This window comes from Echeneis naucrates, chromosome 1, assembly GCF_900963305.1.
Source record: "Echeneis naucrates chromosome 1, fEcheNa1.1, whole genome shotgun sequence".
NCBI classification, from domain to species: Eukaryota; Metazoa; Chordata; class Actinopteri; order Carangiformes; family Echeneidae; genus Echeneis; species Echeneis naucrates.
The window spans coordinates 21,985,850-22,004,814 of NC_042511.1; positions in this window are offsets into that span (position 1 = coordinate 21,985,850).

Consider the following 18,965-nt stretch of genomic DNA (forward strand, 5'->3'; position numbering starts at 1 on the left):
TATTTACATTCCTATCATATCTACAAACACTTACCCCCCTTTATGATATGATTTTGTTCACAGTAATGGATAAAAAAAAAAACAAAACATGAAGGAACCAATCAAAAATAATGCCTAAACATTGAATAGATAAATGATATAAATTATTAAAACAGCTTCTTACGTTTACTCTATTTTTGTTTTTCACATCCTCTTTCTTTCACTCGCTGCTGTCTGGTTTCCTGTTGTTCCCCACAGGCTCGGTCAGACTTTATGCCTAATTACAGCTCACAATATTCCAAAGTAGACAGACAGGACTTTCATTACTTGTCATCGAACAAACTGATATATGATACATTGTGTTTGCTTTGCAAGTTAGAACTGACTAAGACAAACAAATGTTATTGTGTTGGCTCATTTTCTCACTCATCAACAGTGGGTTCGAGAACATCATGTGTTTGTGTCATCATAGTGTTAAAATTAATGAGTTGTGGAATACAACAATGATTTAGCCCACAAAGTGACAATTGGAAGTGTTGTTTAGGAACACAGATTTGCCGTACTGGTGATTCAGATCCTTTTTTGCTCTCTGTGAACCAAATCCATCAATTCTTTTTAGCACATTTCAGTCAGTTGCAGCAGCTAATCATTGCTGGAGTCGTTTGTCTTTATTGTTTAATTTTAAGGCTTTGTGTATCAAAGATTATTAACTGTACCTCTTCTCACCTCCCAGAGCCTGACGAATGGTGATTAAAAGCTATCATGCTTTTGCAGTCTGGCCTCCTGAAGTCTGAGGTGACCTACCAACTGATCTTAGATTCAATAGCTGCTTTTAAATGTTTTCTTAATTATTATTAACAAAAGAACAAAGTTCCCACTGTGCCTTTTTTCTTTTTAATTATTATTATTGAGTCAGTTTTACAGCTGGTTTATTTTGTGAGGCAATTCGTAACTTAGCAAATAACCGTATACAACAACAAGCATAATGATAATAGCACACTTAACTGAGATAGTTGTTGAGAGATGGGAAAATGTTTCAGAACAGTATTCAAATTTTCAAGCCAAAATTCATTCAACTCAGCAAAACTGTATTTACTGTTTTGTAAAGTTAACCAGTTAGCTGAGCTGAATGGCAGTAACACCGGCTGAAAGGCCAGTTTTAATGTCAGCATGTTAATGAGCCGTTCGAGGAGCAGTCATGTGCAATAGATTGCAAACTGTCAGACAAAGACAGCTATGTCATGTCATAATAATGTGGAGAATGACCTTTATACTGGCCAACAAATCAACCATGATGGACAAAGTTCTAACTCTACTCCCCTGCAAAGGTTGTTTTCAACCATGTGTGTGAGAATAACTCTAAACTTACATAACAATGTAAAACACAGCAATGCTTCAAAGAACACATTTAGATGATTTGCAGATGATGCCACCTTTTCATTCCCGTTACAGCAGCCATATTGTATGCACAGCGGTGGCCTCAGTTAGCTTAGCTCAGTCTAAAGGCCATCTACTGCATTTCCCTCTGTGCTCTACGAGGTTGCACAAACAGCTCAGTGGACCACTTCACAACAACTGAGCCCACATGAAATAGTGGCTCATGCAACATTACTTCTACTGTTTAATAATCAGATGTAAACAATGATAGTTTTGACATGCACTGCAGCTTCTTTCAAACAACATGGATGGAAAAATGGAGAGCTTGCCTTCAGCAAATAGCCTGTGGTAGGTAGATGCCTAGCCTAGTCTTATTCTGTTCCCTCCACATGCAAACCTCTTAAATATGGTACTGTTGATCCGCATGGTTACAAAAAGAAACAAACAAATCATTCATCCATCTTGGCCTATCCCTATGTGATCATGGTGGATCCACTATCACACGACCTCCTCTTTAGTTTCTGTCAAAAATACATCTGTTAGTGGAGTTCGTCTTGAATTTGAACTTAAAGTCATAATGAGCAGGACTTATTGCGTAGGAACGATGTGAAACAGCATTCAGGTTATTTATGATTTATGATTATTAAGTGTCAAGTGATGGCTCAGCTATTCAGGAGCAAGCAAAAGCTTCACTTTCTAGATTCCTGAGGATTTAAACATCATCTCCATGTTTCATTCAAAAAGGCTAGAGGGACTGTGTGGCTTGTTGAACAGTTCAGAGAAATGTTTCTTTAGTGTGAACAACCCAGCGACGGCTTGACAGTCTAACTGACCATCGGGCACACCAGGACGAATCCTGCAGGCCTGCTGCACCAGCAAACCGGTCCTGTCAAGAACAACAGTCTCTATTATTCTGTGTTGAAACTCAGATCTTTTCATTATTCCTGGCAATATGTGAAAATGGCCAGAATAGCTAGATGTCTCTGAAACACTGCTTAGCAGCAGGTTGCTCATGCCTTTGTAGTATACAGCAGCATCTCATTGTGCAGAGGTGTGGAGGCAATTATAGGTGATTAGAAAGACACAGAGATGGCAGCTAGTTAGAGGTAAACAACCAGGATGACTCTGGGATGTATAGAGAAACCGTTGTTAAGGTATCCCTGCATCAGTAGATGAAGACTACACTCTGAGAATGGGCACTTCTGGGTTTTTCTCATTGGTTGAAATATTTATAAAGTGTGTTGAAATTTGAAATCAGTTTGAAAAGCTTGAGCTGAGTTTATTGGGTCTCATCTGGCCAGAGGGCTAATTGAGGAGGCAGTTTTCTCAGTGTTCATTAATTTATAATATATTGATATTAATAAAATGATAATCACTCCCCTGTGTTTAAAGATGAGAGTGAGAAAATTAAAGGGGCTGTTTATGGGTGATGTGGTGACATCAGTCTTTCCTTAGCACACATCAAATTAAATATGCGAGACTGGGCGTTGTGCTTTATTTTTGTCTTTGAAGGAAACTTTCTAATGTGGATTTGACAAATTTTCTTTCACAGCTACAATCCAAAACATTCTATAAAAATTTGGTCTGTCTTTTATGAGTATAGTTTGAGTTGTGCTTGATTTACTTCATTGCGACTTGTGCAGTTGTGTTCTAAACAATCCTAAAGCTTTCCTCTAGCCCAGAAGGCTTGTCCTTTGTCTTACAGGCCAAAGTTGCTTACCTAACCAAAACATCTTTTGGTTTTCATCAACATGGTTTTGAGGACTAGATGGGTAAACAAGTTGGAAAGAAAGCCAATCTGAGTATATGTTTTAATTTTGGCAACCACTTAGAGCTAATCTCTTCATGGGGTGGTGGGGGACTTCCAACCGTCCATGTGGGGAAGCCAACAAAACTGCTACTCTCTTCAAAATTGTCTTGTGTTCATAAGAGACAAGCAGACATCTGCGGAATCTTTGAAAAAGGAAACCAAAGCAGTCATTCGTTGGTAAATAAATAAATACATTTGAAACTGCATTTGCAGATTTTCATCCCATTCCATGTTAACAGGTTAATGTATGTTGCCAATGAGTGGAGAGCCAAGAGAAACCTTTGAACTTAACCTTTAACCACTTAAATACATTTTTACATTTTATGTTGACCAAACTACCATAGATTTTCTCAGGCTAAAATGATTATGGTATCTCTTGAACTAAGACTAGATAAAAATAATAAATACGACTGGCATTTTCATCAAAAACTTAACATAAATGAAAATTTGCCTGTCAAAATAACACTATTATGGGCTACCGACTAATCATCCCTTTGGGCATTATTGACTGTTTAATATTCACTTGTTTATCTGTCCCCAGAGGTCTGGATGAAATATTTTCTCCCAGTAAAAAAATCTCATTGTTATTCAGTGAATGCACTGAGGATTTGATGCATTCATGAGAGGCTCTACAGATAAGAATTCAGTTCCATTGTAAACCCAGTTAAGAGGTTTGAGGGGAAAGGAATGACATTTTAAAGAAAATAAACAAATAACTTTTCCTTTTTTTTTTTTCATTTTACTGGACCTGACAACCTCCAGAGTGTTTGTCTTGGTGATACATAAGACACTTCTGCACAAAGGTCAAACCTGAAAAGAAGGTTACCTGTAGCTCGTGTCATAGACTGAAGAAAACTGAGGATTTTTGATATGAGGTAAATTATTAAAAGAAAAGGCCATATTTCAGTGTCAACGCCATGGCAGGTACGAAAAACTATGTGAGGTGTTGTTTGTGCCAGAATTGTGTTGAAATGTATTGCTTTAGGATTGTGTTACTGTTATTTTTCATCTTTGTTTACAAATTTCCTTCATGATATTCTATTCCCTGAGAGAAACAACCAACAAACTCTGGTCAAAGGCAGCATCGTATGAACTACAGAACTAATTTAGAAATCATTTCTGAATTTGAAGGCTCTGTGGCAGACGAAAAACGAACCTAAGACCAAAGTTGCATTTTAAGTTCTTGAAGAATATATTAGTGAAGCCTGATGATGTAACTCACATTCTTTGGTAAACAGAGTATTATTTGGTCCGTTAAACAACGATGTACCACTTTCCAAGCATCAACATATTCGGACCAAGGCGACCAAACTTTTGGGTTTCTTTTCCTTTAACAACACAAAATCACATTTTGATTTGTCACATTTTCTCTGACAGCTGCAATCCCAACTGACTGTAATGAAAAATGACATTGCGGTTTGTGAATATGGCTCCATTCATGATTGAGCATGATTGCTTCAAACACACTTTCAGGTTTCCACATTAGGCATTTTCATCAGTTAATATTAGACTTTAACCTCCATTAAACCATCAAAAGTGATCAGTGATATTTTCATTTTTCCAATACTAAAGGATAGGCAATGCAAAAGAACTGAATAGCCCTAAGAATGTTTATATGTAAACTAAAGGTATATCTGACGATAATGTTACAGAATCAAACAACTAAAGAAGAATAAATTCTTCTTGTGTTGAATAATTAAGAGCAAATATGGTGACCACTGATTTCTTTGAAAGCTGCTCACCAAGCACTTAAAAAACATTGAACCAAAAAGTCATGCTCATTAGAGCTTTTCTCTGTTTCTCTTAGCCCTAACTGCCCATTACTGCCCAGTAAGTGCTGGAAATGCCGTAATTTTTGGATTGGACTTTTAAATGTGTGTGACACTCAAGAAATGTCCTCTGGATTTTACAGCCGTGTCATCTTTACAGCATGTCCAGGTCTGAAAATATCACATCGTGTCCCTGTGGGTTTGGAATAAGCCTTATAGTATAATCCGTATTTTTCTCCAATAGAAGATGTAGGAGATTAACAAAAAGAGTGTAATTTGTGATGTTACACTTTTTTTGAGACCATCCAATTCATTTGACCATAGCAAATAGACACATCACTCATCAATTATTAAGGTATTCATCATACTGGATATTAAAAAGAATCAAACTTTGATTCTAGATTTCTTCTTTTTGTGACTCATTCACATTCCTTATAGCTTTTACTTTAAGCCATTTGTAAAAAAAAAAAAAAAGAAAAGAAATAAAAAGTAAATACAACAATCTTGGGAATCAGAAGCTGATTTACTGTGGGAATTGTGTTGTTTTTTTTTTTGTTTGGATTTTTCAAGATCTCCCTTCATTAAAACTGGATATTCTGCTTCTGAAAATAAGCGCTAGCCTTTAAAAACAAAAGCTAGCATTCTCATGATATTTGAATCCTTGATTCCTCTGTATCTTTTGCTCTTTTTCCCACTCTGTCAGTTGAAATTTCAGTTAAATGAGGAGGCATGCAGATGTAACATAATTTAGAATTTGAAATTTGAAAGTTGAATTTTGAAACATGGCCAGTAATAAGTTTGTTAAAGCGGAGCAATGTCTCAGGAAAGGAAAAGATTTGATATTAATGAAATTACAAATGGAAATCTGCTCTCTGACTACTGCTGTTTGCCGTTGATATGCTTTAAAGTGGATGCCACTGTGGTTGTGGCTGCCAAAAAGATGCTGATCTTTTTCTCTTATTTGGTTTGTTTTAAAATTAATCTTTTCAGTCAATCCAGATGAAATGTATCTGCGGTGGTTTATGCCCAAGAGGTGCTGCTAACTTTAACTCTGACAAACTTGGATGTGTCAGAAGCATGGAGACAACCAGGTAATGAGATGTAAGATATCCCACGAACCAACTGTGAACCCTCTTTCTCATCCCATGGCAGCCTGGAGACAGAGTTCATGACACAGAACACGGAGGAAGCAGACCGGAGCAGGAGGGTAACAAGTGCAGAGGAAACGGAGTGGGAAAAAAATAATCCCAAATAAACTCAGACATCGGCTGGGACGGGACTGCCATCGAGGCTGAACGACGTGCAGGCAGAGAATCACAGACATGTACTGAAACAAATGTGTGGTCAAAGTGTGTGAACTCTGCATTTGTACTAATGCATATGAAACTGAGCTCGGTATTGTCTAAGTGACAGAGAGGACCAGATGAATTATTCAGTGTCCTCTCTCTCTGATCCCTGCTGCTCAACATGCACTGGCTGACTGTAATCCCTGCAAATGACTGTGCGTGAGTGAGAGCGGGAAAGAGAAGACATTCGCCTAATCACACATGTGATTATGCTCTGTGTTTTGTTTGAATTTACATGTTTCAGATCAGATAAACGCCGCCCTGTGGGGGAGATTTACCTGAGCCTGCTCTGTCAATGCGGCTGGTCAAAGAAATACCAAAGCAAGAATTAAAAGATGTATCTTAAAAATTCAATTCAGACAGCAGGTCCTTCAAATGGGTACATCTATGACTATTTTAGGCAGCCTTTACATTTATTCTGATATTCTGGCCGGTGTGTATAAGATGGGTTAGAGATGGTTTTTTCAGCCAACCTGCAGCCTGACCACATTCTCACTATTGCTTGAAGCGCCTGACTCCTACGACCTCTAGAGCTGTGTGCAGTCGATGACATCCTCCTATTAATTCTTGTCGAGGAGTGAGTCTGACCAAAATTAGTTTTGGTAGTATTTTTTGGTACGACTGACCAAATTAGAACCAGGCTGTTTGTTACGTATTTCAAAATTCTTTTGAAATTCTTTGCATCCTTATCAGCTAATTCACTTCAGTGTTTGGCTTTGGTTGGTAGGTTTTGGGCCGTTTTGCTTCTCATTGGCTTGTCGGCGTTATCAGTTGTGTTTGTGGTGGACTCTTTGTGTCATCTCCCAGTCAAGGGGCTTCATCTTTCAGAAGCTGCATTGGATATGTCCCAGCTTGTGTGTGTATGTATTTTGTCTCACTTAGTGTAACGTGCACTAGCCAATCAGAGGTAAAAAGCCACTGAAGGACCACCCACCACACTGTTTTGGGCAAATGCTGTACAGAAGTTCAAACTTACTTTGGACTGAATAAGAATGATATTTAGGTTTGTCATCCTTGTTTCTGTGATCACACAAAGAGCACCATAACAAGGCTCAGCAGACAGACCACAAATGTACCAACTGTGCCTCCTCAAGGCTCCGAAGCAGAGTACTCAGCATTGATGCCACACAAGATATGTTTTCACCATCCCATTGGGGCCTCTTTATGTAGAGTGACATATTGTCCACATGACTTAAAATACAATTGCTTTAAATCTACTCTAGTCCTCGAAATGGTGCACATGAGAAAGGCAAAGATTAATCTCATTCTCATTCTAAACATGTCTTTCCAAAAGCTTGTGGGAAATATGAGATATGTTTACATGAAACACTCGATAAGGGAAATACAATTCCACCTCACCAATGTTAAGTATTCAATATACATTACAAGCGTAGCACAGTATACAAGTACAAAAGTATTTTCACATCATGATGCACATTTATAGTTTTGAGCAAAACAAAAATAAGCAATAGATTGAAAATAACAAGGGACTGAAACAATAATTCAGGCCAGTAATTAGATCCCACACTAAGCTAACAAACCTCCAGACCGCTGAGTCTATAGCTAGTTAATGGTGTAATAATAAAAGCAATAACTTTTATTTATAAGCGTATTTCACAGCACCCAAGGACAGTTTAAGATAAGGAGTTAAAGACAGATGGCGAAACAAACGTATAAAAATACAAATAATAATAAATGTATAACAGATGAAACCGTTGAACAGAGTATGCCGGTTTACAAAGATGTGTTTTGAGAGCTGAATTAAAAGAGGAAAGGGAGTCAATATTTTGAATTTAGGGAAGCGGGGGAGCTCCAGAGGTGAAGGGCAGAGCAGCTGAAGGCTCGAGATCTAAAGGAGCATAGAAGGGCAGAAGGAACGGTGAGGTGAACTGAGGAAGAAGATCTGAGCATGCAGGAGGTGAATGAGTTTTGAGATGTACGAAGGAGCAAGGTTGTGGATCGCTTTGAAAGTGAGAAGCAGAATTTTAAAATTGATGTGAAAGTGGACTGGGAGCCAGTGGAGTTTCCGAGAAACAGAGTATGTATTGTATGTTATTACAGGTGAAAGTGGTAGATGAATACATTCACAGCAGCAAATTTTCAATATTTATATTTTAATAACTACATTTATATATTATGTCTATTGTCTAACATTGGGGGAAGGGCAGTAGTTCTGAAGTCTGTTCTCTCTCACTATGAAGGAGTGTAAACCAAAATCCTGTGACTTGGTTTTCCCTACTCCTCATCAGCACTATATAACTAACTGAATGCAGAAAGACAGGGCTGACAGCAGTCCTGCAGAAGTAATGGCTTTAACACCCACTGCAGCTGCAGCAGTGCTGAGCTGATGCAAGAGGTCCAACGGCTATTGTTGTGGTATCTGGTTACGACAACAGTGGAGACCAAAATGACAGGTGAAGGGGAAATGGTCCAGTGCTCTGACAGACTCTGGTTTGCTAATTAGAGTTAGTTTGTTATTTTATTTGTTGTTTACTCTTCCGATTCCATTAGAAGTGGAATTGGAATGGATCCCTCTTCGATGGTCACAGTCGAATCAATTTCACACAGGCTTCTTCGTCTCATTGGGTTTAAGAGGTAGAACCTTTGCTGTGACACAGACAAGAGAGCAAAATGTTCAGATTTGTGATTTATCAGTAGACAACAATCAGCCTGCAGAAATATTAAGGGTGAGCAGTAATGCATTCTAAAAGCCATGATGTACTGGGTCTGCCTTTGGGGGTCAGCTGGTGAAACCTGGTCAGAGCAACGTCAAATTGCAATACAGAAGGTTATTTGCACAACATCACCAGCATCAGCAGTAATTGTGCCCATTTGAACAGGTTGAACACAGAGAGGGGAAAAGGCTAAAGGAGAGAGCTGGTGCTAGAAATAATCCTCACAGATAGATAAACAGAGGGTGGTGAGTCATGCCATTAACACATGACAGTAGTGGACGAATGTTGCTCAGCAGAGTCCCACGCCTACGGCTAGAAAGGTGAGAAGTGCACCAGAATCGAAGTGGACTGCACAGTGGTCTCTTCCACATACAGGTCTTTTTAAAGAGATTCACTCACAAAGAGGCCAAGACACAACACGAGACAATCAGTACAGTCCAGGACCGCTTGCTCAGGCTTTATGCTAAGCATGTGGGTTCAGTATGAAGAGGTCATTGTGTCAAAAAGGACAAATCTACATTTTCCAAACATGAACTAAGGCACTTTGTGTTGATCACACCATAAAATGAAAACAATGAAATAAATTAGCTTTGTTAAGCTTTGGCCTGTAATTCTATCTGAGACTTGCAACAGTCAAATCTAAGGCGCCTGGAAAATGTGATTTCACGTCAACAAGAAGTTAAAAAAAAAAAAAAAAACATCCACTTAGTTCAGAAGTAAAACTAAAACTGAACACTGTGATTGCTAGCAAAAATCTTTCCTTGCACACTAAAGTTGTTCTCACTCAAAAATGATTTTAAATGAAGATCAAAATGAACCAGGATGCCATGGGTGCCTAGCAAAATAGGAATTCCCAGTAATAATTTTACTAATTCAATAATTTTTGCACATTTGTACAGTATTGATTCTGCGATACTGATATTAATACTGACAGGTTTATAGACAATATCTAAAACATTGAAGACCCTGGAAGATCAACTGGAAATCATACCTAAGGTTTGGATCAAATATGTGGAAGTAGACTAAACCTGTCTGTACAATGTAAATCTACATGGGTCAGCTTACTCTTAATCTGATCTATGGTCAGGTTGAAGTTATGCCACAAACTACAGCATGTCTATGAATTAATAACAATAATAATAGAATAATAACATGCTTTCCTTGAGTGCAAACTTTTATATATTACATGTATAAATGTGAAGTTGCCCAAAAGCTAGCAGAGGTTTATAAGGAGCACTGGTGTATAAGGGGCCAAAATATTATATAGTGACGTTCTTCATTCTCTTTTACACAGATGGGGAATAAACAGAGCCATCATTTGAGCAGCAGGGACAAAGGACTTAAAAATAAGAACACATAGTGACTTTGAAGAAAAGAGGCAAATACAAGCAATGCAATGTTCCTTTTGTCAGTGAGAGAAACACACGCACAGCGCTGTCCCTGTCATGTCTGTATTTATTTGGCTACACCATCTTTGTTCTCCAGATAAGCTCAAACCTCTCAGTCTATTTATCTGAGTGCAGCCCCGGCACTCAAAAACTAGTTTGTCACAGCGACATTGTTAAGAGTCTCCTCATCTAAATATGTGTGTGTGATTGGGTTGATCTAACCTGCTCTGTGTTTTCAGCAGGCTTTCATGAAACTGTACACTGTCGTTGCAGCTCAATAATACAGAAATGTAGAGGGATTCATTAGTTGGTTCCCATAAGACAAACACTCGATTGTAGCTCTTCTTACAAAGACCAGACAACGATGTTTGTTCAGTTTTTTTGTTTGTTTTTATGGGGTTTTCTTTGACAGGATCTCAATGCCGCACCTTTGTGTTCTTCTCAAGGCTCCTGAAGAGACGGTTACAAATCAAATGATCAAAGCAATATGACTTACAAAACCGTCGGTTCTGTTACTGTTTTCATGTTACGTGTTTGTTTCAGGATATATATTTCTAAACAAAAGGCTCTGTGAACTGGTGATTGATGCAGTCAGGCACACGTGAGTTCTTACATAGTTACAAAAGAGGTCCTGCGTTGCACCGTTGTGAGCAGAGCTGGCCAGGTGACTTTGTGTTTAGTTGTATGGATGGAAATTTTAGTTGTTACATTGACATTTGTTTTTGCAGTTTAGTTGCAATGCAAATACAATGTGTGTAACTGTTTAAAATAATGAGAGTTTTCATATTTTGGATTCTGTGTGTGTGTGTAATGAGGCTCTGTATCCTTTGGGGAGGAACATTTAAATGGGATGAGGGAAGCAGATTTTTTTTTTTTTTCCCATTATTTATTTTCACCCACACCTGACTTTTTCCATTACTCCTTATTCTTGGCTCTCAAACCATGACCATGGTGATATATATGGAAATAAAAGCAGGCGATTTTCTTTATGTAATGGATTTAAAGGGGGGGAAAATATTCTGTCATTAAAGGGCTTTTAGCTGTATTCATGGCCAATAGGACAAATGTATTTTCAAGCATTACCTTGAATAAAAGACAATGTCCTGCATTATAAATTATTCCGTTTAGAAAGTGGCTTCTCCACTGCTTATTGGAATCCCCATGGATAGTCTAAAGAAATGTATTCAAATCAAATGAGTAAAACTGGACATTTTGTCTTTTTTCAGGTTTTGCCAGGAGTAGCTATTGCAGCCTCAGGCCTGTAGCCCCGGGCAGAGATGAGGGACAGGAAACAGCAAGTGGCTAAGATCAGCTTTTCCACCTCCTACATGTATGTTTGTTTAATTTTCAAACTTGTCTCAAGTTTTTCCACTTGAGGAAATTTATCACAACAAAAATCTAACAGCAAAGTAACAGTAAAGGTTAGGGTTCATATGTTTCTACTGTTAAAGGAAGAAAGAAACGGAGAGCTGCACACAACTGCAGAGGACTGATATAGAAGCTGCTGCTCAATGCAATCTTGCATGAAATATGTTTACTTGTAGATTTGCAAGCAAGATTAATGGAGAAAAAAATCTAGGATGGGCTCACTACCTATCCTGGCACTCATCACTCTGTGCATAATATTTTGGATTCACTTACACTTTTATGTTGGTTGCAACAGCACCGCCTAATATTGATATCTTTTGTGATCAAATTTTTAAAAGGGTTTGGTTTTTCCAGTGCAGTGATTCAAACCATGCACGATCCTCTTTGGCTGCAGTCGAGAGACTCCAGTCTATGACTGCTCAGACTCAATATTCTCTTCATGATGCCAACAAAAAATTCTTCACCTCAGAAAGAAAATGTGATATCTTGATCATTATCTTTCCTTCAGAATTAAAACTTGCCAGAACAAATAAATATGTATTGACAAACTTATATTTCAGTTTGTGTGTGTTTTGTTTTTGTAAGGCTAAAGTCTCTGACACAAAAAACAGCAACCCCCCCGAATGTTACAATTCTACTTCAGTGATAAAATGCACGTGAGCTGCTCTACAATGCTCACTGTCTTCGCTCTGTGCGCCCTATGACACTGTAAGTGGAGACGACAGTCTCAGTGGCCACCTGCAGAGACAGGAGCTGTCATTCCAATTGTCTGCTATAGCTTCTCAGTTACAGAGCTGACCATAGAAGTGAGTGAAAGTTCAAAGCTACGCTGAAGGGACCGAACTGTGAAAACCACTCCGAGCTCACTCTCTGCCAACACAAGCATCCCGATTATACGGCAGTGTTAGTGTTCATTGGGCATCCACAGCAATTCTTATCACTATATCAGAGAGACCAGTAAGAAAAGAAGAAGAAAAAAGCACCAAAACAAAACATAAGAGACACATTTCCCTCCTTCCAGTCATTCAGAAGATACCTAGATTAACTGGGTTGGAGAATACTTTCCTCTCAGTGTGTAAGGGGAAACTATACACGTTACATCCATTTAGGGAAAACTCATCATTGTAATACATTTATTTATACATTTTATTTATAAGTGGACAACGTTTAATACCCCACAAGGTACAAGAACCTCAAGCAAAATCAAATGTGATAAGGGTGTTGCTGTCGTTTAAATTGCGCCAAATGCTTGGGAGATTTTTTTTTCCCCGAGCAAGTTATAAGACCAGAGTCCATCAAATCATCTTCCTGTTTTAGATTTGTCTGTTCTGTGGTATCTTTTTAACTGGAAATGTTAATATTAGTAACTCACCTGTGTTACGTTGCATTTATGTCTTAAAATCAGTTTCCAAGTACTTGCAGACCATCCCTCTATTTGCTGCTTTTACTTGTAATTACTGAATAATTATACCACTACACCGTGTAATTATGTTGATTTTACTGCTTGAATCTGACTGTCGTTTCTTGGAAGAGAAAAGAACTAAAGACCTCTAAAAAGTAGAAGTTGGGATGAAAATCATTGAGTTGAGAGAGGTCAGTCTGAGACACTTGAAGAGAAAGCCCCTCATTCTGAGATGTGAGACAGGGAACAACTGCTGCTCTCATTGGAGAAAGGTGGATCATTACACAATTGAGGTGCAGGATAGAGGAGCGTAATCATTGGAGGCAGCATTGAAAGTACTGGCTGTGTGTAGTCTTCGATAATGACCTTGAGTCAGACTCCTCAAAACCCATTTAAACAAACATAGACATATTGTGCTGGATGTGTGGAAGCGTATTAACAACGCTGAGGTCCAGTTCATGGTTTCAACCAGCCGTAGGGCCTTCTCAGATTATAAAGACAGGCATGAGTCCACGAAGGGGTTTGTGTATGTAGACTTGATCTACATGTACACCTCAAAACAGGATAAGGACCTCCTGACAGCAGGGAGAAGCTTGTGTTTCTTTGCTGCAGAGTTAGTGTTAGTAGAGTAGAGTGTTCAGTTCTCTTGTCTGGTGTGCATCAAATTTGTCTGATGCAGTCGGCATGCTTTGCAAACAATCTGCAAAGACTCAAACTCTGATCTGTGGACTATCACAGATTTGTGCAAATCGTGACATTTGCATCACACAGACGTGAGGATGCAGCAACCAGGCTAATATGGTCGTCCTACCCCACTCAAGGTAAATGTCATACATTAGTGTACTGTCATTGTTATCCTAATGAGCATTTGGTGATTCAGCATGCAAACATTCAGTGAAGGTAGCAAAAAGTACAGCTGAGACTAAAGGGACGTCCTTTTTTTTACCAATTAGTATGTGAACTGCTATCCAATGATGGTAGTTGTAGTAATATAAAAAAACCTAACCTGCTAAATCTGTATATCTGTCGGCAGCCAGTTATCATTTATTTAATGTAGAGAGTCCCAACAGCAGTTCGGGCCCTCACACCCACATACATCCATCAGTGTCACTGTCTGTAAAAGAAACTGATTTAATTATCTGGACGTGTTTCTCGAACTGAACAGATAATGTTCTACATCTGGTTATTGTATCTGCCGCTCGCTGGAATACATTATTATCACAACAATATTTCACCAGCAGTCCATCCACATTCACCACCAGTTTTTTTTTTCCCCATTTAATTGGACATTATCCATCCCCCATGCTCTGGCCTCACAATGCCACGCAAACTTTTAGACAGACTTTATGTTCCAATGAGTCAGTGTCAGGGAGGACTGATGTTAATGAAATTGCGGTCAAGGCCTCATCAAGGTGGTTCTCTACAGACTCTTCCCTAATGAGATTTAGGGGGATTTGTGGTGGCCGTTAACACACCTCCATTTTGTCAGTGGCTGTAGAAAATGGCAGAAAATGAAACTGTACCGTGAATGGGAGTTTACAGTGAGATTTCTATCTATCTGTGGATATAATAAATAACTCAACTGTAAATAATAATGTAATATATATGTAATATGTAATATGTAATAAATAAATAAAACACAAATGTGTGTGATATTTCTAAACTTATATAAACTTATACATTTCATTTTTAATAACTTTAACAAAACAGAATCTTTTTTGAAGTACTTCATTTTGTCAAAATATTAGAAATTGGTGGGTGAATACATTTTTTTTAAATCAATATTGTAATGTGGTTTCACAAGATGCATGATTCACCACTTATAGGCTGAAACATAAACCTCTTTCCATTTCCAATTGACAGTGTGTGACTGTAATTAAGGCTAATTACTTAAAGAAATTGTCACCATGATCAGAGGAGCTCAGACCTAAAGAACACTGTTATGGCATTTCAGGAATTTCACAAGGACTGGTATTGTTAGAAAATGCACAAGACGCTCAGTGTGAGAAACAGAGAGGCTTTCACAACCATACTCACCCTGACAGGGAGGTTGAAGTCGTCTGTTCATTTGCACTGTATGTCTCTGGACAGTGGGGGAGAACAGGAAAGAAGCCTACTCACACAGGAGAGAAGAGATGTGTACTGAGGGATATAAACCAGTGTAAGCCAAGCACCTTCTGTGAGCAACCCTGTCATTTGTCACTGAGATTTTTCTCCCCTGTTCAATATTTTTTCATATATTATTTATTATTAATTATATTTTTTTATATTTTTTATTGTGAACTGTAATATGATTTGATTTGAAATTCTTGGTGCTGTTGAGAGGATCAAAACTATATTGAGGCTACATACTGTGATTTGACAGTTCTATTGTGGGCATGTGGCCCATGTGGCATTGTGGCCCACCTTCTATGTGGGCAGCACAGCAACATAGTGGCCCCACAACAATAAGGTTTTAGGTGTGTGTGGAGTGTCTGCATGGGTTTCCTCTAGGCACTACGTTTTCCTCCCACCATCCAAACACATCAGGTTAACTAGTGACTCTAAATTGAGTGTGAGTGGTTATTCGTCTCTGTCTGTGTCTCCCCCGTGATAGACTGGCGACCTGTCCAATGTGTAGCCGGCCCTCGCCTTCACACAATGTGACCTGGGATTGACTCCAGCACCCCCAAAGACCCAGAAACGGATAAGCGGTAGAAGATGAATGAATTTCAGTATGCATGTAGTCACTTTGAATGCTGATGTTGTAATTACTGCTGAGAAGGTGAAAATGATATGTGTTGCATGATATGCTTATATAGTCAAAGTTATTAACATTGAAGTGAAGTTACAGTGTCCCTTGTAAATTTATTCAGTATTCATTGTGCAAACACAGGGCCTTATCTTTCCCTGGAGTGTAGGCGAAAACAGAAGAATTTTAATGTATACGAATCTGGAATGAGAATACCACCTCTGCTACGGCATTGCATATCCTTTGGGACACTTGTGCAGTGCATTGTGAGCCGTGCAGCCAGTATCACTTTTAATACACCTGCTGTAATCTGTTTGGTTTTAAAGCTCACCTTGCTGCGGTTAATTTCATCAAAGAACTCCAGGCCATGATAACAGAAAAATGCTCCACCGAGATGATTGCTGCTGCACAAATATGACCCAGCTCAACCCCCACTTCTCTGAACATGTATATCTGCTCAGCGTTTTTATCCATAAATAGGGAAAGTGATGGCAAAAGCCAGTTCATGCCAAATTTCTCGTGTGGCATCCCAGAAAAGGAGGAAAATATGTTGCATCCAAATAAATAATATAGTTCAGAATACAAGACAGGAGAATAAGAGGCAGACCCAGAGCCACAACCATAAATAAATTATAGAGGCTTTTATTGAAGCTTTGCAATGCGTTTTGACAGTAAAAGAAGTTACAGTGAGCTGGATAATGTATAACAGCTGTATTATTTTCAAAGCCTGTTCAGATCACACTGACCAGAGTGTATCTGCTAGACTTTGGACTTAGGGCATTCATGCTAAGAAATTAGACTCAGAGAAAACAGAGGAGGAATTAAAGTCCCTTTAGCAGATTTGGATGCTTTGCACATCCTCCGTTTCTCAAGAACCACATAGATTAGATACATTGGAAAGCTAATGGCTTGGTTTAAGACATCATTTTTGCATGGTAACGAGACAAGTACACTCAATGGCTGTGTTGTTCTTTTTAATTTACCATCATAAGGCCGTGAAGTTTGAATCAGAGCAAGAAAAACAGACGTGGCGGAAAACAAGACTAAAATCACCAGGATGACAAGATGCCTGTCTCCAAAGGGTTTTGTGTCTGTTATTACAGGATGTTAGCAGACCAGAGGAATTCCAATATATGGCAATCCCTCAGATTTGTCAGTCATAAATGTAATGCTGCTTACAAGCTGCATTCACATATCCGCCTGAGCATGCCCACACATTCACAGTCAGACAGAGGTATCTCTGTTTTCATCAACCGAAATATTTACCGGTACATTTCCATATCAAGCGTGATATGTAACAGCCTGCGATTTTCTCCCCCAACTCACAAATGGAATTTAGATAGAAACAAATGTCTTTTACGATTGGATGGAAATAAAGTCAGATATAGCCATGTCTCTAAATTATATCTGCACTCTATCATAAAGGTCGTGCAGTACAAATATGAAATGATGATAGATAAAAGTCCCCGATATTTACAAATGTTCTTCTTTCTTGGACTCATGTTGGAACAAGCTACAGACAACTGGCACGTCATCAAGTTTATTGTGATAAAAACAGTGGGTGTTCACTGGGAGGCAAAATATCAAAACATCACACTGGGTAAAAATATCAATTAACTAACAGTGATCTGTGAAGTTATCGATTACGTCTTTCACAAAACTTTTGAAAAGCTCATTTTTTTCTTTTGCCTATTTTTGCTCTGTTTACTGAAATACTGAGCAACTTCACGTCAAAAATAAAACAGAGATTCGACTTGTGAAAAGATTTCTATTTGGTGTTGCTGGCGGTTGGAAACACCACAAAACAGTAAGACATATTTGCTCTGTGGGGTTTTTCGAGCCAAAATTATTCTTTGGTTCAGCAAATTTCTCTCACCTATTATACTTTTCTTGTTTGACTACATCCCCTGACTTTTATTCTTACGAGTTCCACCCTATGAGGCAACGTCCTGAGCAAAACAACTTACTGATGCATTACTGGAAATTTTAAAGTGGAGGTAGCGGAGTAAAACCTACCACCCTCGGCGTCCACAGTATAAAACAAACAAACAAACACAAAAAGAGCTGTAAAACAATCTGGTTATTTATTAATTGACCAAAACATCTTTCTGTTCATACAGTGAAACAGATAAATAGAACTGAATGTATTGGCTGTATTCGTGTACACCTTATTTCCAATATATAAATGATAGGCCAGATTTGCCCACAAATTCGAGAGCAATCTTCTGCACGCATGACGTTAAGCTGGTGATCTTAAGTCCCTTTAAAATTAAAAGAAAATGTACGGCCAGACGATGCACATCCTTCTCCTAGCTTTAACTGCTTGAGCAATTAACCCACAGTTAATTAGAAAATTTCCACTGCTGTAATTCAGTCAGATGAGACTGAGGTGCGGCATGGTATAGTGGATGATTCATGGCCCGCTGGTAATCACAGAAGAGCAGGAACCAGGATACTTGAATTAATCACACCTTCATTTACTTCACAGAAATTGCCCACCACGGCTTTATGATTTAACTATGTGTACCCACTGAATATATACTGTATCTTCCAAACACATCCTTCTCGAGCTCTTCAGTATGCCTGTGGAGTCCTCGCTCAAACAGTTATGAAACAGTTTTTAATACCTCTGAGGTTTAGAAGCATTGCAGAGTTGGACGTGCATTACAATCACAGTTCTTTCAAATTATTATTAGGCAGAAAGATGGCCGATTTGCTTTAATCTGAAATATTTCAGGCCAAGTTAGTAAATGTTGAAAGTATATATACCAAACAGTTGCCCATGAGTACACTCAGAAGACATTTTAAATTTGTTTCCGTTTTTGTTCATTTTTTTTTAGACTTTATAATGGAGTCTGTGTGTGATTAACTTGCTTCGGGGTTCGGAAACAAAAATGAGCTGTGGGACCCCTATTATTCAGCAGAATACTCTGTCTAAATAGTTTTCTGTGAAAGAATATTATCTGAACCCATTTCTGCTTAGTCGTAAAACAAATTAATTTAATAAAATACCAAACTGGAATAATTAAATTCTGAAAGCCTGGAAACAAAATGTTCTCTCTAAGCCAGAGCCTCGAGATCTGGTAATAAAGCAGCATCTATAGCATGAGACCCCCGTCA